The following is a 23,806-nucleotide window of genomic DNA, read 5'->3' as shown; positions in this document are numbered from 1 at the left end:
ATCCTGGTCAAGCTTCTTCATCTCCCAGTACCTACTGCAGCCTACATCCTTCTGAATCTGATTAGTGCATTCATCTCTTGGTCTCCCTCTACGATTTTTACCCTCCACACGGCCCTCCAATACTAAATTGGTGATCCCTCGATGTCTCAGAACATGTCCTACCAACCGATCCCTTCTTCTTGTCAAGTTGTGCCACAAGCTCCTCTTCTCCCCAATTCTGTTCAATACCTCCTCATTAGTTATGTGATCTACCCATCTAATCTTCAGCATTTTTCTGTAGCACCACATTTCGAAAGCTTCTATTCTCTTCTTGTCTAAACTATTTATCGTCCATGTTTCACTTCCATACATGGCTACCCTTCATAAAAATACTTTCAGAAACGACTTCCTGACATTTAAATATATACTCGATGTTAACAAATTTTTCCTCTTCAGAAACGCTTTCCTTGCCATTGCCAGTCTACATTTTATATCCTCTCTACTTCGACCATCCTCAGTTCGCATATTCTCCTTTTGACAGATCACCTTCAGATTCTGGATTTATTGCTTTGACAGAACCGCCCTCATTAAATTAAATTTCTAATTCTGAGGATTCATCATTGGTTCCATCTTAACTTTCATTTAATCCTTATCAGGCTGCTGAAGTGGCCGTGCGGTTCTAGGCGCTGCAGCCTGGAACCGCGAGACCGCTACGGTCGCAGGTTCGAATCCTGGATGTGTGTGATGTCCTTAGGTTAGTTAGGTTTACGTAGTTCTAAGTTCTAGGGGACTAGTGACCTCAGAAGTTGAGTCCCATAGTGCTCAGAGCCATTTAATCCCTATCAGAAGATTCCATATTCAACAGCCTGTTAGAAGCCATTAAAAATACTTGAAATATTCTTGAATTAATTGCTCAACCTCGACGGGCGATGCTAAAGCGGTGTACCAGCAAACGTGATGCGAAGCGTTTCGACATAATGCAGGTAACACCAGTTGCTATGGCGGTGAGGATGGCAGCAGGTATCGCCATTTGCAGTAGCTTCAGGGGGGGCGGGGTGGACTGGGCACGGATGAACGCGCGCAATAGCTTGCAGATCCACGCACATGATGATGCACGGCATTCTTCTAACCTCAGCGCCGGTGGTAGCCGTGATGTAGAGTCATCTTACCAGCTTCCATTACGTTCAAGGTTACTGTGGCAAGCATTCACAATTTATTTTCCACACTCGCGAGCAAATTTTAACAAAGTTCCCTTTGGTTTCGGCAGATTTCACTTCGCTGTCTTGTTAGTGCCTACCGAGCTCCCTCTTTTGTACCGATCGCTTTCACAGTCCTTTTTCCCGGCCTATGCACGACTGTGTCTGCAAGTCCACTATGACTATAAACACAAGTTTTGAGTTTTAGCTGACTGATATATTCTGTAAACGTTCATATCCACAAAATATAATAGTATCCCTAATAATAATAATAATAATAACAATAGTATCCCTATCGGAAATAGCACTATTAAAAGTGCAGAGATCGCCTCTAGGGGAAATTCCAAGTAAAATGTTCCGTCGCCCTAACCTCTATCACCAAAAGTCAATCGTTCGCCTTAAAAGAAGAAAATAATCTCACCACTCGCCCCGAGATTTTGTCAGCATTACGGGAATCATACAAACAGTTACTTCTGTGAAACCTAAGCTATCCAGGACGATGTACAGACCTCGCAAGTTCAGTTCCTACATTTACCGAAACCGCATTTACGTCTGCCCAGCTCTGACGTCATCCGAGGCACAACGCACGCAGAAACGTGAAAAGACAGATATCTCGGTGCGAAGTGCGTCTTCCGACTGCCAAGGTTGTCTGTAGGTAAGGGAGAGTAATAACATGGTGCCCGTAGAGACAAGCCAAAGCGTTCTGGTATTAAGTAAATGAGACGTGTAAAAGTGATGAGAGGATCACACCAAAATATGTGTAAATAATGAAGTCAGTAGGCTGACCAAGATAAAAGGGGAAAAAGCATCGAAATGTGTAGTAAAATAGGGATGAACAGGAGTAATGAAGTCAGTAGGTTAATGTATAAGGTAAAATGGTGAAAAATAGCTATGTAAATCGGTCACGTTCTGTAAAGGGTTGAGAAACGCGTAATGTTGCTTAAGCAAGTTAGTCAATTAACAAATAAATATTGAGACATACAGGCAACAATACAGATAAATCAGTGTGTTAAGAAATGCAGATTAAAGAGTATCGGTTTGCTATAGTGAAAACAGATTTTTAGTTATGTGTGTAACAAAGCAAAGTAACTGCGCCAAACAAATATCTTCATTAGCACATTAATCTGTACGATAATTTAGCCATAAGAAGATAGGGCTTACAAAGGTTATTTGTTTTTCTAAATACAGCAGCATCTAAGATAATAAAATAAATTGTTTACTAGCCCAAAATGTAACTATTTTAAAAAAACCTTTATTGACTTTAAGAGGACAATAGCTACGATTTAGAAAAAAAAGTTCAAGGTTCGTGATTCAAGCTTAGTAATGAAGTAACTACTAGAAGCGATGTAAAGTAATGTCATGATTTTATGAAGCAGCGTATTGCCAACGATCGTTCTGAAAAAATTAATAATAGTTTTCCAAAAAATTATATTATATTACAGAGGGAAGTAAAGAAACACCAGAGTTTTCAAAGACTTTTGAACACACTTGTAAAGTGCTTCGAAGTAGTGAATGTGGCACAAAAACGAAATTCAGAGCATTCAGTTACTTTTGAGCACCCTGTAATCTATTCTGAAATTCTGTAATTTACATTTTTTATGTAATTATTTGGTTGTACGTGGCAGAAAAAAGAAATTCAGTGTGCACAGACACTTTTGAACACATGCGCCCTAAAACAAAACAAACAAAGTTTTGAGAACCTTGTAGCATACTTTGAAATACAGAAAATTTAAATTCTCTGGAATTTCCGAGTGTTTCGACACTTTTGAACAACTTGTAGCACATTTTGAAATACTGCTTCTTGCATCCTTTACATAATTTTTTGGATAAATATGGCACAAAAAGAAATTCGGAGCTTTCAGATACTTTTGAGTGCACTGTAAAATACTTCAAAGTATTGTAACGTATTTTTGATTAAATATGGTGTAATGAAAATAGTCGCCAGATATATTTGAGCCTCTGGAAAGTACTTTACTATTTTGCTTCTTATATCCCAAACGTAATTTTTTTGGTTGAGAGTGGCTTAACTGCTTCACAACAACAATTGTACAACGGTGATGGAGACCAATGCATTTGACTAATGACTTGGCTAAATACATGTCAGTTATGCAACAGCATGTAGGAATTCGCTGCTAAACGATTTTGCAAGCCTCGACTTGTCCACGCTCGTCGAGAGGAGGTCACAAAACATATTCACTTGCTGACTCAGCACTTTGCTTCTTGGAACTTGTCAGCAGAAGTCGGCAGTTGCCGCCTCAGTAGTAGTAGAAGTAAGTAACAGGTGCAGTTGCTATTAGTGCTGATGCTACTACTGCGGCTAGAAAAATATGTAATTCGCTAATCAGTTACTTGTTATAATTAAAGAAAGTGGGGACTGTACTGCTTCCATGTTACAGAGCTCGAAGGGATTGGGTCATGATGGAAGCACAATACGCATCGGCAGTTCTTCGGCGCAGTGGAGAAGGACAAAGTGGCACCCAGTCTTGGTACCAAGATGAGGCAACGCCAAATCTGGAGTAGCAGTGCTGGCCTATCTGAAGGACAGCAAAAACATCTACCGTAAAGATTCTCAGCTCTCAGTGAAATTGAACTTAATTTTCTCAAAACTAGCGCCACATGCATGCTACATCATGGAAATGTAAACACCATGGATGCAGTTCATTTCACAAACAGTGATACGAATGTGTTTTTTCATATCGTATGCCTATCGGAAAACAGTGTACAGTGTATAAGATGCGTCAGTTCCTGGTAATAAGGTATCACGTACTGAAACTGTAAGAGAAATAAAAACTGTTTACTCTCTGCAAGTTAATTGTTGTGGTTTTGTGTTTAATTCGGAAGAGTGTTGATATATAAAGTCAATTGGACTTGGTTCCGATGTAAATGCTTTCATAAGCGAATGTGAAAAGAATACAGTCGCTGAAGAAGGAGACTTTAAACATTCCGAACACTTTGTTGCTTTCTGAAGTGTGTGATAAATACGAGTTTGTTTTTTTCACTGAAGATGTTCTGTTTCAGCATAACAGCTGTTTGATTGCTACGCTAAGAATATTTTATTTATACTGTATAAACTTTGTTCGCAAAATGCAATTCAGTGTCGTTTCGATTTGAAACAGGAACATTCAGCCGGTAGAGATATCTCAAATATTTACTGAGATCGTTACAACCTACTGCTTGCAATAGATGGTTCCCTAAATGCGTTGAAGATGAAGAAGAATGTACCTAAAATTTTTTTCATTGTGTAGTATAGCATAAAGAGTAATCCTGTTTCAGCATGACAAACTGGTTACAAGGATAGTAAAGAATTTTTGTAGTATGAAAAAACGTAAAAAATCGAAAGCGTTAAAAATCAAACAAAAAAGATTTATACTGTTTAAAAGCTGAATGTTCTTTGTTGTATGTAGATATGCACAGTCAACCAAAAGTGATCCAACTTTCTCTGGAATGCAATATGTTTCGTTTAATAAATTATCTATGTAGAGTACTTATTGTTTGAGTTTTAATACTTTCCCATTCCTCTGACTTACGTATTTCAAACGTAGAGATGAAATTTACTAGTAATATGTAGTACAGAGAACAATGAATTATACGGAAAATGAGGCAGTATAGCGCGCGCGCGTGTGTGTGTGTGTGTGTGTGTGTGTGTGTGTGTGTGTGTGTGCAAAAGAAAATAAAGTGTACCACTCACAATTACTTGATTACTATGTATGTTACACAAATATTTTTGTCCTTGGTGCCTGTGAAGGTTACATAATTGTTTTTCCTACATATCTTGAACCTGACGCCATTTTTACTCATAATTTTAATACTACCGTGTGACTGGCTGAAGAGAGGGAGTTGAGAGAGAACAATTCAGGATTAGTCACGTTATGCAGTTATAGATGAAGGTGTGGCTTCGCCACAAATTTAAACAAAGTGCCCAACGTAAGCAGTGATCCAGATAGTACATAGGTTATAATTCTCTATTACCGTTGCTAAAGAGAAGGCATCTGTTAGTTTCGAGTATTTCATTATTCACTCTCATTAATTCTGGAGGTTCGTACTGTTTTCCGTAACAATGAACAATGTTGCAATATGACATAGGAGGAACAAGGGTAGACGACTGTGGATAAGCGACAAGCAGATATTTATGAAATAATGGGCGGAAATCGTATTACAAACATTTTAAACAAATCAAGAGGAGCCCCAGTGATGGGTTGTAATACGTACGTCAGCTAAAGCAGTTGGCAGAGCTATAGTGGAGCTAATCCTGCAGATAACGCCTCCCGTTGACAGGTCAAAACTACGGTCTGTGGGTGAGCTTTAAAGCAAGCTAATCGAGCAGAGTGTTTCCACACGGCACAGAGAAAGGAGAAGGAAACTGCAGAGGAAAACAGGTGTGGAGGCAAACAACTACGACACCACGTAGTCCTTAGGTCCTGTGATCGGTGGACCATGATGATGAGAAGAAGATGATTAAGTCTGGTCGTCATCCATTTACACTTCGATTATTATCTTCTTACCAAGCTAGGAGAATCATTGGGTAAGATAATGGACTTCATTTCGGGAACTGAAAGATCAAATCACTGACGAGTCAACAACAGTTCTGTTTTCTGTGGTTACCTTTAACCATTTGAATCGAGTGCCAAAATGATGAAATTGGGGGAAAAAAAACAGTCGATTTAACTTCCTATTGTTGTCCAACCAGACATTTTGCTATTGCTTGAATGAAGCCTTCCTCGACGAAATGTTAAACTTTATTCTTCCCTCCATTTTATCCTGTAAGACACATTCAGTCTAGGGACCAGCAACTATAAGCCGGATATCACTTCGTTTCGAGATCGTAGGTTTACGAGCGCAACAGAGTGGGCAATAAACGCCCTAATTTGCTGGCTTAACTCCTAACATGATAGGAAATCAATGTGACTTCACTTTACTGTTTATTAGAAACACACGAAAATTTGTGCTGGACCGGGACTCGAACCCGAATTTCCTGCTTATCGCCAACAGTCGCCTCATCCACTTCGGCTGCCTATGCATGCACCACGCACCGATCCAAACCTCCATATGCCACGCTGTCCACATCCCCTGGTGCTTGTGCAGTAAGGGATTCCCGCAACAAGGAGAGAGAATGGTTTATCATCGTCGATTGTAGACCGTCGAGGCCAGTAATACTCAGTTTAATTTTCAACGTCTGTGTTTTACGTCTGTATATAACCATTCGAGTCCTTGAGAGATGTATGCATGTCTGAGTAAGTAGACACTCCTAACGAACAGCTGCTGTATTAAATATTACGAAACTGATTAGAAATTGCGATATAAGTTTGATTTTTGCTGCCACATGTAAATTTGACACGGCTGCGACTCTAACGCGGATTTCCCTCTCATCGCGAGCGATCGCCACAACCACTTCAGCTATCAGAGCGGGCCATCTGGAACGATCCAAACTTCCTGATGTCACACTGTCCACAGCCGTAATATCGTAGTCCGCTGAATTCATCACTTAATGCTCGCAACATGACTTGGATTCCCGCAATAAAAGTATGAATTCAGTGGACTGTGATATAAGGATGTAGCAGTATAAGATGGGGCCTGGGAAGCGTGCACAGATTGTCGAAGTCGTTAAAAGAACAGTTCGCTATATCCTGCTGAAATGTAGGGTATCGCAGGGATCGAATGAAGGGTAGAGGCACGGGTCGTAACACATCTGGAATTTAACGTCCACTGTTCAAAGTGCCGTCAATGCGAACAAGAAGTGACCGAGACGTGTAACCAATGGCACCCCATACCATCACGCCGGCTGTTACGCCAGTATGGCGATGACGAATATACGCTTCCAATATGCGTTCACCGCGATGTCGCCAAAGACGGATGCGACCATCATGATGCTGTAAACAGAACCTGGGTTCATCCTAAAAAATGACGTTTTGCCATTCGTGCACCCAGGTTCGCCCTTGAGTACACCGTCGCAGGCGATCCTGTATGCGATGCAGCGTCAAGGGTAACCGCAGCCATGGTCTCCGAGCTGATAGTCCATGCTGCTGCAAACGTCGTCGAACTGTTCGTGCAGATGGTTGTTGTCTTGCAAACGTCCCCATCTGTTGACTCAGGGGTCGAGACGTGGCTGCACGATCCGTTACAGCCATACGGATAAGATGCCTGTCATCTTGACTGCTAGTGATACGAGGCCGTTGGGATCCAGCACGGCGTTCCGTATTACCCTCCTGAACCCACCGATTCCATATTCTGCTAACAGTCATTGGATCTCGACCAACGCGAGCAGCAATGTAGCGTTACGATAAACCGCAATCGCGATAGGCTATAATCCGACCTTTATTAAAGTCGGAAACGTGATGGTTTCACCAGGCAACGCCAATCAACTGCTGTTTGTGTACGAGAAATCGGTTGGAAACTTCCCTAATGTCAGCACGTTGTAGGTGCCACCGGCGCCAACATTGTGTGAATGCTCTGAAAAGCTAATCATTTGCATATCACAGCATCTTCTTCCTGTCTGTTAAATTTCGCGTCTGTAGCACGTCATCTTCGTGGTGTAGCAATTTTAATGACCAGTAGTGTAAATTGTGCCTACTCATCCACTGGGATATTAGGTAAAGATCTACATTCACATCTACATCTACAGGGAGTTACAAAAAGATACGGCCAAACTTTCAGGAAACATTCCTCACACACAAAGAAAAATAATATGTTATCTGGCCATGTGTCCGGAAACGCTTACTTTACATGTTAGAGCTCATTTTATTACTTCTCTTCAAATCACATTAATCATGGAATGGAAACACACAGCAACAGAACGTACCAGCGTGACTTCAAACACTTTGTTACAGGAAATGTTCAAAATGTCCTCCGTTAGCGAGAATACATGCATCCACCCTCCGTCGCATGGAATCCCTGATGCGCTGATGCAGCCCTGGAGAATGGCGTATTGTATCACAGCCGTCCACAATACGAGCACGAAGAGTCTCTACATTTGGTACCGGGGTTGCGTAGACAAGAGCTTTCAAATGCCCCCATGAATGAAAGTCAAGAGGGTTAAGGTCAGGAGAGCGTGGAGGCCATGGAATTGGTCCGCCTCTACCAATCCATCGATCACCGAGTCTGCTGTTGAGAAGCGTACGAACACTTCGACTGAAATGTGCAGGAGCTCCATCGTGCATGAACCACATGTTGTGTCGTACTCGTAAAGGCACATGTTCTAGCAGCAAAAGTAGAGTATCCCGTACGAAATCATGGCGGTGAATCGAGGAAGTACAGTACATAATGACGAAACTAAAATGAGCTCTAACATGGAAATTAAGCGTTTCCGGACACATGTCCACTTAACATCTTTTCTTTATTTGTGTGTGAGGAATGTTTCCTGAAAGTTTGGCCGTACCTTTTTGTAACACCCTGTATATCTACATCATAATCCGCAAGCTACCCAACAGTATGTGACGAAGGGTACTTCTGGTACCGATAACTGATCCCCACTATCCTGTTCCACTCGCGAATGGCGCTTGGGAAAAATGATTATATTCTTGGGCAATAATGATGTCATGCCTGAACTTGGTGTTCTGATTCACATCAGCCGTTAACCTATAGTTCTCCTACGTCACTTTATAGTAAATTGATGTGAAATTAATAATGAAAATTAGTTAAATTGATCAATTAATTACAATACTATAGTACTGTGGTTAACCATTAGTTTTTCAGGGGACGTACATGTCCTCTCCACTCCCACTTCGCTCTCTCGAGCCTGCTGTGGTTTCATATTCTTTCATTTACCCCTCCCTACCAACAGTAGCAGCAATGTCGCGATACGATAAACCGCAATCGCGATAAGCTACAATCCGACCTTTATCAAAGTGATGGTACGCATTTCTCCTCCTTACACGAGGCATCACAACAACGTTTCACCAGGCAACGCCGGTCAACTGCTGTTTGTGTATGAGAAATCGGTTGGAAACTTTCCTCATGTCAGCACGATCTAGGTGTCACCACCGGCGCCAACCTTGTGTGAATGCTGTGAAAAGCTAATCATTCGCATATTGCAGTATCTTCATCCTGTCGGTTAAATTTCGCGTCTGTAGCACGTCACCTTCGTGGTATAGCAATTTTAATGGCGAGTAGAGTACCTATAGAAACCGTGTAAATCGATAACAGTGTCAGTACGGAAAGTGAAGAGACGTTGTTGTCTGCTAAGCGAATGAATGGCGTATTTGCAGCCGCTCATATAGATTATGTTTTTCCCACACTGCGTGTACACTCAGATGACAAATGCCGTGGGACAGCAATCTGCATATGTGCAAATGTCGGTAGGTTCTGCACACAAGGTATAAAAGGCAGTACATTGGCGGAGCCGTCATTTGTACTTAGGTGATTCAAGTGAAAAAGTTGTTATGGCCGCACTACGGGAATCAACAGAGTTTGAACGCGCAGTGATAGTTGGAGTTATATGTATGGAACATTCCATTTCGGAAATCGATAGGGTATTCAGTATTCCGATATCCACAGCGTCAAGAGTGTGACGAGAATAGCAAATTTGAGGCATTGGTTCTCATCACGGACAACGACGGTCTTCACGTCACGATCGAAAGCAGCGGCGTTTGCGTGGGATTGCCAGTGCTAAAAGGCAAGCAACACTGCATGTAATAATGTAGAAGTCAATGTAGGACGTACGACTAACGTATGCTTTAGGAAAGTGCGGCGAAATTTGGCGTTAATGGGCTATTGCAGCGGACGACGAACTCCTGTTGAGTGCGCGATGCCGATGAGTGCGGACAACTAAGTCCGTGCGTCCGAAGAAGCTTACTCGGTCGCGCCGGGGAAGCCGCTGGCCGGTCGGTGGGGCCTGCGCCGCCGGCCGCCCCTCCCGCCCCTCATGGGACGGATACAATGGCGACGAGCCCTGCAACGACAGGACCACGACGAGCGCTATGCGAATGCAGAGAAGAGGATAACATATGTCAAACCCCTATGAAGAGAGACATCGGATAACACAGGAAGATCGGAAAAACGGGAACTAAGACGTGAAATACAACACATGATTCTGCAAAGTCAGGAAGTATACGCCCAACGCGCTAGCACAGTTCCTACTTCACAGCCTGATGAACAAGAAGACGACCTCGAACAATTTTCTCCACCAGAAGACGACGACGAATGGAGGGAGTCTCCTCTGAAGAAGTTTGGACCAAGCAGCCCAACCACGAAGAGGGCGATTTTACATTAGTTCGCCGAAGAAAACGACTCAACGCTTGTCCTAAGCAGAACAACTCACGGAAGCGACAACGACCAGAAGAACTGAAAACTTCTAACCGTTATGCGACTATTGCGCCAGAAGATACTACGGCTGCTCCAGAACATATGGGCCAGACGACTGACGTCAATCTAGAAGCAGATAAAGAGGGGACAGACGGCTCTGGCAGGAACTCATTACGCAAAGTCCCGCCCGTTACCATTTACCATACCGAGAACTACATAGAACTCAACAAGGCTCTGAAGACGAATACTGACGCGGTCTTAAGGCCGTCTATCAGTGCGACAGGATCAAATATCGCTTTGACTCTTATAAAGATCAACGACGGGCCATCAATTTCTTTGCGTCAAAGGATATCCACTTTTTTACACATCTGGCCGCAGAGGACAACGACCTCAAAGTAGATGTGAAACATCTACCTGCCGAAGTTACAGAGGAAGAACTGAAAGTTGCACTGATAGAGAAGGGTTTCCCGGTCACCAACGTCTACCAATTTAAAAATCGAAACGACAACACCAAGGAATTACGACCTCAACCTGCTTACTGTGTCACATAGCCAGCCCAAAAGGAAACTACAAGATTAACGACACTAAGTACCTTCTATATACTAAAGTCGTTATTGAAATCTACAACAGACAAGAGGGACCTGTTCAACGTCGCCACTGCCAGCGATTCGAACATACAGCTAATTATGGCAGCTTGCCTGCTCGCTGCGTTAGATGTGGAGGGCAACACAGATGTTCAGCATGTACTCATCCTAGAGGGGCTCCACCGAAATGTGCGAACTGTAAAAAGGACCATCCCGCCACATAGCGAGGCTGCCAGAAGTACCAGGAACTTCTCGGGAAATATAGACAGCGGTCTCCGACGCAGCCCTCTCAACGGAGGACTGTTGTAATACAGAACTCCAACCTGATGACACACCCACCGCCACACCGTCCGCAAACATGACAAGAACAGCCGCCGACGACACGGCAGACAGCACCACAGCCATCTCCTGAAGCACGCACACCTCTACACCAACACCAGCATTATTCATACGCTCACGTAGCATCACCACGACGACCGGAACTGGAAACCTCCTTATCACCAGCACATTTGATGGAATCCATAGCTCCATCGCTCTCTGATGTTACCATGCTTCTCACCGCCGTGCAGCAACAACTAGTGGGGATACTTTCTTTTATAGAAAGTGTACTAAAGGCCTTTGGGACACCTTAAGATGGATCGCCCTGGTATCACGAGAGACCTGAAAATCTATATGTGGAACGCCAACGGACTGAAACACAAGAAAACAGAATTCACTGAATTTTTACAACGTCACAATATCGACATCGCCCTTGTATCGGAGACGCATCTTCGTCCAACAACTGAGCTTAGATTTTGTAACATGTACGTCTTTAGAACTGAAAGACAAGACCGACGAGGTGGAGGGATAGCGGTTCTGCTTAAAAGGGAACTGCGGCTCCATCATGAAACACTATCACACCTCCAACATTTAGAGGCAACAGCAGTAATGGTTCGACCGGCAGCAGGCAACATCACATTCATCGCGGTGTACAACAGCCCCGGTAATCAACTGGTGCCAGACGACCTACGGAGTATCTTCACCAGTTTTGAAAAAAATCTTCCTAGGAGGTGACCTTAATAGCAAGCACGTCGGGTGGAATTCCCGGCGTAAGAACCCTCGTGGATGAACTTTGATTGCCATGGAAGAAGAACTGGGCGTCACAGTCCACGGTCCACGGGAGCCCACACGGATTCCTTATTTCTATCGGCAAGAAGCAGACGTCCCAGATATTGCTCTCATCTGAAACTTTGAGACGAACCTGCAGCTCCGCACAGTCGACTATCTCTCGTCGGACCATCGACTTCTTCTCAGCATAGTGGAGCACGCAACGACCAACCTTCCGCCCCGAAGTTCACAAATTCTGAACTGGGATCAATGTCGGACATATATTGACAACAATATCCACCCAATGCAGAACGTTTCAACACCGGAAGCCATCGACATCGCCATACAAACTTTGACGGAGAAAATAAAGGTAGCCAAACGGAGGGCAACTACTCACACTGTCTACCCTGTAGTAGTTTTCGACGAGTTCCAGCATCTACTACAAGAACTGAAGACACAGAGAAACAGGAGCAGGCGACGTTGGCTCCGCTGTAGAAACCCGATCGATCGACGACGAACACACGTCTTAACACGAGAACTGCACAGGAGAGTGGCAGGTCTGGGAAGATAAGATGGATGAATTCTCACTTCAAACCAAGAACGAATGGCAGGTAGTCAAGAACATACGACACCAGTGGGTGCCTAAACGAGCTGTCAGAGGACCAGATGGCCTCCTCTATGACGAACTCGCCCAGGCAGAGCTGTATGCTACGACTTACCAAGAACAGATGTCTACACCAGCGACCCCCGTGAACGACGTCCACCAGCAAGAACAGGAAACCGTCGCTACTGCAGAATGGACTGCTTTTCGTGCTGCGCCTGTGCAGAGCCGCCCACAACTCACCACACCAGCAGAGATTCGTAAAATTATCCGGAAGACTCGGAATAACGCCCCAGGCAACAACTTCATAAGCAACACCGGTTTGAAACAGTTGCCCCGTAAGCCAACTGTGCTCCTTACCCGAATCTGTCTCCTGCAGGGATATTTTCCTACGGCATGGAAGACGGCTCGAATAGTTCCAATCCCGAAGTCAGGTAAAGACCTAGCAGAACCCAGCAGTTACCAGCCAGTTAGCCTCTTGCCCACCCTTGGCAAGGTGCTAGAGAGAGTGCTGTTGAAGAGGCTCCATGACACGCTTACAGCGCATAATGTTATACGACCCGAACTATACGGTTTCAAGGACAAGTTATCTGCCGAACTTCTACGGTTCGCAGAGCAGATACAAGAAGGATACAACGAGCTGCACTTCACGATTGGTGTTTTCCTTGACATCGAAAAAGCATAAGATAAGGTGTGGCGGCCCAACCTTATCGTCAAACTACTTCGCACTACCCCTATTGCGGATTGTTGCATTGGACTCATAGACAATTTTCTGCAGGACAGGAAACTGTATTTCCGCGTCGTCGACAAAAACTCCGAAATGAAACTGATCTCCGCGGGAATTCTGTAGGGCTCTGCCCTTTCGCCTCTGCTTTTCAACTTATGTATAAATGACATCCCAACAGTCTCCCTTGTTACGGCGAGTTTTTATGCGAACGATACGACCTTTCTGACGACTGGACGACACTTGGACCAGCTAATCGCTAGGATGCAATGGAAACTTGATGTAATGGAACGCTGGGTGCTGCAAAATAAGATAACGATCAACCCGACGAAGATGGCAGCCGTTATCTTTACACGGAGGAAACCAGTTCTGAACAACAGACTCCTAATAGCTGACCAATTTATCCCATGGTCGCCGATAGTGAAGTACCTCGGTGTCTACCTTCACAAATAATTGCTCTTTACACAAATAATTGAAGACAAGAAGACGGCAGCCCAGAAGATGTCCAGGTCATTGATTTCGTTCCTGAAGAGTAAGGATCTCAACCCTAAGACTAAACTCCAATTGTATAAGGCAACGGTGGAGCCCACAATGTTATATAGCTCCACCTCATGGGGAACTACGTGCGTCTCCAACAAACTCCAAGCGCTGCAAAACATATGCTACCGATGGATTACGGAAGCTCCTTGATGGGCCGGCGGGTGTGGCCGAGCGGTTCTAGGCTTTGCAGCCTGGAACCGTGCGACCGCTACGGTCGCAGGTTCAAATCCTGCCTCGGGCATGGATGTGTGTCATGTCCTTAGATTAGTTAGGTTTAAGTAGTTCTAAGTTCTAGGGGACTGATGACCTCAGATTTTAAGTCCCATGGTGCTCAGAGCCATATTTGAGCTCCATGGTGGTCAAGAAACGTCGACATCCGCACCGCACTCCACGAGACCATTATAAAAGAGAAGGGCTATGACAAGGCTCTACGAGTTTTTGACAAAATCGATGCCCTTAGGGACGAAGTTCGACAATTAGAATCGGTACGAACGGTAAACCCTGTAAGATGGCACAAGTATCGAGTACCGAAGTCCATAACGTTTCACCCCCCCCCCCCCAAGCAATAGGCGATCTGTTATAACATGAGGAAGCAGTCATACATAACAACCTAGACACATCTCACCCTATACAAGAGATAGACATCACCAAAGACAGCAGGCTAAAGGACCCATTGAGTGCCCAAGCCTAACTCGTTGTTGTTGTGGTCTTCAGTCCTAAGACTGGTTTGATGCAGCTACTCTATCCTGCGCAAGCTTCTTCATCTCCCCGTACCTACTGCAACCTACATCCTTCTGAATCTGCTTGGTGTATTCATCTCTTTGTCTCCCTCTACGATTTTTACCCTCCACGCTGCCCTCCAACACTAAATTGGTGATCCCTTGATGCCTCAGAATATGTCCTACCAACCTCCTTCTAGTCAAGTTGTGCAATAAACTTCTCTTTTCCCCAATCCTATTCAACACCTCCTCATTAGTTATGTGATATACCCATCTAATCTTCAGCATTCTTCTATAACATCACATTTCGAAAGCTTCTATTCTCTTCTTGTCCAAACTATTTATCGTCCATGTTTCACTTCCATACATGGCTACACTCCATACAAATACTTTCAGAAATGACTTCCTGACACTTAAATCTATACTCGATGTTAACAAATTTCTCTTCTTCAGAAACGCTTTGCTTGTCATTGCCAGTCTACATTTTATATCCTCTCTACTTCGACCATCATCAGTTATTCCGCTCCCCAAACAGCAAAACTCCTTAACTACTTTAAGTGTCTCATTTCCTAATCTAACTCCCTCAGCATCACCCGACTTAATTCGACTACATTCCTCGTTTTGCTTTTGTTGATGTTCATCTTATACCCTCTCTTCCAGACACAATCCAATCCGTTCAACTGCTCTTCCAAGTCCTTTGCTGTCTCTGACAGAATTACAATGTCATCGGCGAACCTCAAAGTTTTTATTTCTTCTCCATGGATTTTAATTCCTACACCGAATTTTTCTTTTGTTTCCTTTACTGCTTGCTCAATATACAGATTGAATAACACCGGGGAGAGGCTACAACCCTGTCTCACTCCCTTCCCAACCACTACTTCCCTTTCGTGTCCCTCGACTCTTATAACTGCCATCTGCTTTCTGCACAAATTGTAAATAGCCTTTCGCTCCCTGTGTTTTACCCCTGCCACCTTCAGATTTTGAAAGAGAGTATTCCAGTCAACATTGTCAAAAGCTATCGCTAAGTCTACAAATGCTAGAAACGTAGGTTTGCCTTTCCTTAATCTAGCTTCTAAGATAAGTCGTAGGGTACGTATTGCCTCACGTGTTACAATATTTTTACGGAATCCAAACTGATCTTCGCCGAGGTTGGCTTCTACTAGTTTTTTCATTCCTCTGTAAAGAATTCGCGTTAGTATTTTGCAGCAGTGACTTATTAAACTGATAGTTTGGTAATTTTCACATCTGTCAACACCTGCTTTCTTTGGGATTGGAATTCTTCTTGAAGTCTGAGGGTATTTCACCTCTCTCATACATCTTGCTCACCAGATGGTAGAGTTTTGTCAGGACTGGCTCTCCCAAGGCTGTCAGTAGTTCTAAGGGAATGTTGTCTACTCCCGGGGCCTTGTTTCGACTCAGGTCTTTCAGTGCTCTGTCAAGCTCTTCACGCAGAATCATATCTCCCATTTCATCTTCATCTACATTCTCTTCCATTTCCATAATATTGTCCTCAAGTACATCGCCCTCTATACACTCCTTCCACCTTTCTGCTTTCCCTTCTTTGCTTAGATCTGGGTTTCCATCTGAGCTCTTGATATTCGTACAAGTCGTTCTCTTTTCTCCAAAGATCTCTTTAATTTTCCTGTAGGCAGTATCTATCTTACCCCCAGAGAGATCAGCCTCTACATCCTTACATTTGTCCTCTAGCCACCCCTGCTTAGCCATTTTGCAATTCCTGTCGATCTCATTTTTGAGACGTTTGTGTTCCTTTTTGCCTGCTTCATTTACTGCATTTTTATATTTTCTCCTTGCGTCAATTAAGTTCAATATTTCTTCTGTTACCCAAGGATTTCTACTAGCCCTCGTCTTTTTACCTACTTGATCCTCTGCTGCCTTCACTACTTCATCCCTTAAAAGCTACCCATTCTTCTTCTACTGTATTTCTTTCCCCCATTCCTGTCAATTGTTCCCTTATGCTCTCCCTGAAACTCTGTACAACCTCTGGTTTAGTCAGTTTATCAGGGTCCCATCTCCTTAAATTCCCACCTTTTTGCAGTTTCCTTAGTTTTAGTCTACAGTTCATAATTAATAGATTGTGGTCAGAGTCCACATCTGCCCCGGGAAATGTCTTACAAATTTAAACCTGGTTCCTGAATCTCTGTCTTACCATTATATAATCTATCTGAAACCTATCAGTATCTCCAGGCTTCTTCCATGTATACAACCTTCCTTTATGATTCTTGAAACAAGTGTCAGCTATGATTAAGTTGTGGTCTGTGCAAAATTCTACCAGGCGGCTTTCTCTTTCATTTCTTACCCCCAATCCATAGTCACCTACTACGTTTCCTTCTCTCCCTTTTCCTACTACCAAATCCCAGTCACCCATGACTATTAAATTTTCGTCTTCCTTCACTATCTGAAAAGTTTCTTTTATTTCATCATACATTTCTTCAATTTCTTTGTCATCGGCAGAGATAGTTGGCGTATAAACTTGTACTACTGTAGTAGGCGTGGGCTTCGTGTCTATCTTGGCCACAATAATGCGTTCACTATACTGTTTGTAGTAGTCTAACTCAATGTGTAATAAATAAAGTGTTTTCCTTTTATCCTTACATCCCATCCTAGAAGAATAAATTATCAAGGATGATCTCTTCAGTGCACACAACACACAAACACAAACACACACACACACACACACAAGGAAAAAAACGACGGACACGATTGCCTTTCCTAAGAGTAGGACACCTACTGCAGCGCCTCTCCTGGGCTCGTTATTATACGCTTGGACCCTAGAAACCTGGTCACAATTTCAATTGATAAGAGCTGATGGTAGTATTCGAGTGTTTGACCCATGTTGTCGAAAAGGCACTGTGCAAGCTGGTGGTCGCTCCGTAAAGGTGTGAGCTCTGTTTATGTGGAAAAGACTGGCTCATGATTATGTTCAGCTACTTGGGGACCATTTGCAGCCACTGACGGACATCATGTTCCCAAATAAGGATGAAATTTGTATGGATGAGAAAGCGCCATGTCACCAGGCCACAGTTGTTGGTTATTGGTTTGAAGAACGTTCTGGACAATTCAGGCGAATGATTTGACCATCAAGATCGCCCGATATGAATCTTCAAAATGGGTCTAAGCACTATGGGACTTATCATTGGAGGTCATTAGTCCCCTAGACTTAGAACTACTTAAACCGAACTAACCTAAGACATTACACACGTCCATGTCCGAGACAGGATTCGAGCCTGCGACCGTAGCAGCAGCGCCGTTGCAGACTGAAGCACCTGGAACCGCTCGGCCACAGCGGCGACATGAATCTCATCGACCAATTATGTGACATGATTTCGAGATCATTTCGTACACAAAATCCTGTGCGGTCTCACCTTCGCCATTATAAACGACTGTAGAGGCAGCATGGCTCAATATTTCTGCATGGGACTTTCGACTTGATGAGTCCATGCCACGTTGAGATGTTGCATTACGCGTGGCAAGAGGAGTTTCGACAAGGTATTAGGAGGTATCCCATGACATTTGTCACCTCAGTGTATGTAGTCTATGTATTGAAGTGTTGCTCACCAAAGATTAATATCTGACGAAATAATTTAAAAGCTACGAAAGCTTTTTGACTCTCATCTCGTTCTGTGAACTGTAACTACAGATGTAATGAATTCCTTCTCATGATAAACTAATATCTGAGAAAATAATATGAAAGCTACAATCTTCGAACAGTGATGAGATATGAAGGTAAAATTTTCTTAGACTGTGCTATATTTCTTCCCTGCAGTCGATGTTTCGACCCCTGGAATTTCCTTAAGAATCTTTTGGCGTCCACGGTTCACTGAACATTGTCAGAGGCCAGTGACGAGTTCTCCTATAAAGGGGAAGCTTTCCCACGCTTATGCTGGCGAAGTGGTATTGTTGAGTAAATTTTCTGTAGCTACCTTTGGTGGGAAATCACATCTTCATAAGAAAATCGCGTATGACCCCTGTTGTTTTTGTGCCCTAAAACAAAAGAATTCATAAGAAAAGGCGGCACTGTTCTCTGGCAGTGTCCAGTCAGCCGTAGATACCACAAGATCCTGAAGAAGATCTTAGCAGAGGAGCCGAAACGATCGTATAGAAAAAAAATATGACAAGCCAGAAGAGTTTATGTTTAGTGATGAGCAATGTTTTTTAAGAGCAGTGAGGTTAGCAGACAGTGCGATCTCTGATAGAAGTGTGTTAAACACGTCGACTACAGTTTCTTCAGCTGCAAAACAGCTGCAGATAATATATATTCTACTGCATCGTGACACAAAAGGCCATTTCAAGAGGACAATTACGGGAGCTGTATACAATGCAGACTATACTTTGGCAATACGGCCGCCAATGTGGGATGACAACACATCTTTTCTGACAGCTAAGTGTTTTTCCATAGAATCTTCTATCTCTCTTGGAAGCTCTCCTGTAGTAAACTATTCGAAAAAAATTTTAATTATAAAGGTAGACTTATTTTATTGAGTTTACGTGTACGGTACGAATTCCCATTGTTGTTAGCTGTCCCACGTAACTTTCTTCCCAGATCTTTGCAATCTCTTTTAGTAATTTTAAAAGATTATAATCAACCTGGGTTTCCCGTTAAATATTTATCCTTGTAACGCAAAGTCTATATGCAATTGATTTCTTTTTTGACATTGCTTCGTTTCTTGCGGCATTTACGTATAATACGCATTGCTCAACTTCCTGCAATAATAAGAAATTTTTCATTTAATATGTTCTTGGTCTTTCTGCTCATGTATATTTGCACTGTTTGCGAGTGCTACTCTTTTACTCACTCATGTCTTGGAACTCGTACTTTGCCCAGATTGTTAGTAAAACACATGTCTCGTATAGGATCCACCCTTAAGCCAATAGGTTCTAACAAAGAGTACGTGGTTATTCATTGCTGAAATGGTTAGACAAAGAGTGAGCTTCTCAGAACTCGTCACCCTGCCGTAATCTAAAGCCAATGTAGGGACTTCCATTCTTATTTTTGGGCGATACCTATAGTAGTTGTAGCCCTAGAGGCTTTAATATTCCATCAGTTCTAAGAATAGCTAATTTTTTAATTATAATTCCTGAATTAATGAACAAATGTTCAGTCTGTTGTTAAAGCTCTCAATATATTTACTCCAAGACTGTATATCAACGATTTTGTGTTCATACCAGTAGTAACACGCCAGGTCTCCTCCCCTTTTTAGAATTTTTGGTCATTTTGTCTGTAATTTGAATGACAATGTTTTGTCACTATATGTTTTATGTGAATCCTGTTCTTGCTGGAAGATATACTGTTAACAATGCATCCTGTTTCGTTACAGCATCCAGCCTTAACAGAAATTTGTATATCTTTTTACAAGGTAAACAGTCAGTATCTCCAAATTAGGATATTGTCTTCTGAATTTATATTTTCTAGACAGGTCAGTACCAAAAGAAAGAAATGTCACTGGGTTTCGTTAACATACGTGGTGTATGAGAAACGTAGTGAGACAGAACATTGTGAGCGATATGGATACGCTATGTAATATTCTTGTGTCGACCAGTATGTTCGTCATTTCCAGATACTCAGTCCGAGTTTCAGTTTCATACAGCCATCTCGTTATTTTTAACAGCGCCATCAGTGAAGTTGTACTTTGGTCGTGTGTTACGGAAATGCAACAATGTAATTTACAGCAATGTTATACCATCAAGTTTTGTGTTAAACTCGGGGAACCCGCGAGTGTGACCTTTGATAAGTTGAAAAGTGCCTGCGGAACATTCCTAATGAATAGCACAAGTTCTTTGCTGGCACAAATTTTTGGAAGACCGAGAACGAGTTGAAGATGAACCTCGCTCAGGGAGACGTTCAAAATCAAAAACGTTAAACGTGTGCGTGCTCTTGTGAGATCAGACGGCAGTTTAACAATACGGATGATGAATGAACTGTTAAACCTAACCACTTTTACCGTATATCAAATTATGACAGAGATTTTTCACATGTGGAAAATTTGTGTCAAATGGTTCAAATGGCTCTGAGCACTATGGGATTTAACATCTATGGTCATCAGTCCCCTAGAACTTAGAACTACTTATACCTAACTAACCTAAGGACAGCACACAACACCCAGCCATCACGAGGCAGAGAAAATCCCTGACCCCGCCGGGAATCGAACCCGGGAACCCGGGCGTGGGAAGCGAGAACGCTACCGCACGACCACGAGATGCGGGCGTGTGTCAAAATGGGGCCGAAATACTTCAAAAGTGAACAGAAGCACAGCCGAAGAAATATGTGCGTTAATTTTCTTGAGAGGATTGCCAATGACCAAGGGTGGTTCAGTCTTGTGATCGCAGGCGATGAATCCTGGATTGTCGAGTACGGTCCTGAGACAAAGTGGCAGAGTGAGGAGTGAACCACTGAGACATCTCCTCAACCGAAAGAAGCTCTAATGAGAAAAACAGAGATCAAAACAATGCTGATTTGGTTTTTGTGACAGTAGCGTTATCGTGCATAAAGAATTTGTTGCTCTAGAAGCAACTTTACTCCAAGTGTTTTACGAAGATGTCCTTGAAAGGCTCAGGAAAATGATGAATCGTGTAAGACTGGACGACAAGTGGATGCTGCACCACGGCAACGCCCCATGTCACACGGCACTACCATCACGGAGTTTAGGACCTCGCAAGGCATTCGTGTCGTTCCATAGCACCCTTATTCACCTGATGCGAGCCCTTGCAGCTTTTTTCTTCTCACGAAATTGAAAAATCTATTAATAAGACGTCATTTTGAGACTCTATAGAACATTCAAAAGAATATGACCGACATGTTAAAACTCCTACCAATTGAAGCCTTTCAACGCTCCTACCGGGACTGGGAACAACGACTTGGCCGATGTACAGTTGTCGAAGGGAACTTTATACTTTGCATCTATATCTACATCTACGTGATTTCTCTGCTATTCACAATAAAGTGCCTGGCAGAGAGTTCAATGAACCACCAAGCTGTCTCTCTACCGTTCCTCTCTCGAACGGCACGCGGGAAGAACGAGGACTTACAATTTTCTGTGCGAGTCATGATTTCTCTTATTTTATCGTGGTGATAATTTCTCCCTACGTATGTGGGTGCCAACAGAATGTTTTGCAACTGGTGATTGAAATTTCATGACAAGATTCTATCACAACGAAAAACGCTTTTGCTTTAAAGATTGCCACTCCCATTCATGCATCATGTCTGCTACACTATATCCCCTATTTCGCGATAATACGAAACGAGCTGCCCTTCTTTGCACTTTTTAGATGTCATCTGTCAGTCCCACCTGATGCGGATTCCACACCGCACAGCGATACTCCAGAATAGGGCGGCGAAGCGTGGTGTAAGCAGTCTCTTTAGTAGACCTGTTGCACCTTCTAAGTGTTCTGCCAATGAATCGCAGTCTTTGGTTTGCTCTACCCACAATATTATCTATGTGATCGTTCCAGTTTAGGTTACTTGTAATTGTAATCCCTAAGTATTTAGTTGAATTTACAGCCCTCAGATTTGTGTGACTTACCGCGTAATCGAAATTGAGCTGATTCCTTTTAGTACTCATGTGAATAAATTCACAATTTTCCTTATTCAGTGTCAATTTCCACTTTTCGCACCATACAGATATCTTATCTAAATCATTTTGCAAGTCGTTTTGATTATCTGATGACTTTACAAGACGGTAAATGACAGTGTCATCTGCGAAGAATCTAAGACGGCTACTCAGAGTGTCTCCTACGTCGTTAATATAGAGCAGGAGCAGTAGCGGGCCTATAACACTTTCTTGGGGAATGCTGCATATTACTTCTGTTTTACTCGATGACTTTCCGTCTATTACTACGAACTGTGACATTTCTGACAGGAAATCACGAATCCAGTCGCACAACTGAGGTGATACTCCGTAGGCACGCAGTTTGGTTAGAAGACGCTTGTGACGAACGGTGTCGAAAGCCTTCTGGAAATCTAAAAATATGGAATCAAATTGACATCCCCTATCGATAGAACATTTTACTTCATGAGTATAAAGAGCTAGTTGTGTTTCAAAAGAACGATATTTTCTGAAACCGTGCCGATTATGTATCAATAAATCGTTTTCTTCGAGGTACTTCATAATATTCGAATACATTATATGTTTCAAAACACCACTCCAAATCGACGTCAGTGATATAGGCTTGTAATTCAGCGGATTACTCCTACTTCCGTTTTTGGGTATTGGTGTGAGTTGAGCAATTTTCCAGTCTTTAGGTACGCATCTTTCTGTGAGCAAGTGGTTGTATATAGTTGCTTAATATGGAGCTATTTTATCAAAATACTCTGTGAGGAACCTGACACTTGAAATGTTACGTAACTTTGTTATCTGAGGAGGTATTTGGTAACGTTCCGCTCCCTTTCTCCAGATTTCCTATGTTTATTTTTCACACTTTCGCCCAACCGAGACCTACATTCTGTCCGAGATTTGGGATGGAATAAATTTATTTACCGACTCAGTTTATTTCAATTTGCAGTAGACGTAGGAGTGCATTATTTTAATTTGACCACGACCGCAGCGTCCGCTGTTTCCGGCGGCGCTCAAAAAATCTGCGTGGTTTCTGCTCACGCATACGAGAGCACGTACCGCCAGTAGCGCTCAAAAACGGCAAAAAAGGGCCGCACCTCATCCCAGAAATGTTAACGACTCTGGTCTGGAATGTAATGGAATTATTTGGTTTCAGTTGCGGCTAAACGCATCCGACATGCAAAAATGCGCCCGGGGGCGGAGCGCTCGCCGCTGCGCCATCACGGCCGCTGCCCGCGCCACACCACTGCCAGCGCGTCGCACACTGCCTGCCCCCGACTACTGGGCAGGCGGCTGCACGCTGCAGCCGAGCAGTCACCGCGGCTCCTATCAAACAGCGTCACTAAGGAGCGTCCTCTCAGCTGTGCGACTGGATGCATAAGTACCTCAAATAAAGGTTACGGTTCGTAATACTTGATGGGAAGACACCTAATGAATCGGAAATTATATCTGGGGTTCCCACGGTAGCGTTCTAAGCCCTCACTTAATCTATATGAACGATTTCGAAGACAATCTGATCAGTCTTCTTAGACGGTTTGCAGATCGTGCCGTCACTTATAGTTTAGTGAGGTC

The sequence above is a fragment of the Schistocerca cancellata genome, chromosome 2 (assembly GCF_023864275.1).
Source record: "Schistocerca cancellata isolate TAMUIC-IGC-003103 chromosome 2, iqSchCanc2.1, whole genome shotgun sequence".
Classification (NCBI taxonomy): domain Eukaryota; kingdom Metazoa; phylum Arthropoda; class Insecta; order Orthoptera; family Acrididae; genus Schistocerca; species Schistocerca cancellata.
This window is presented reverse-complemented; position numbering follows the sequence as displayed.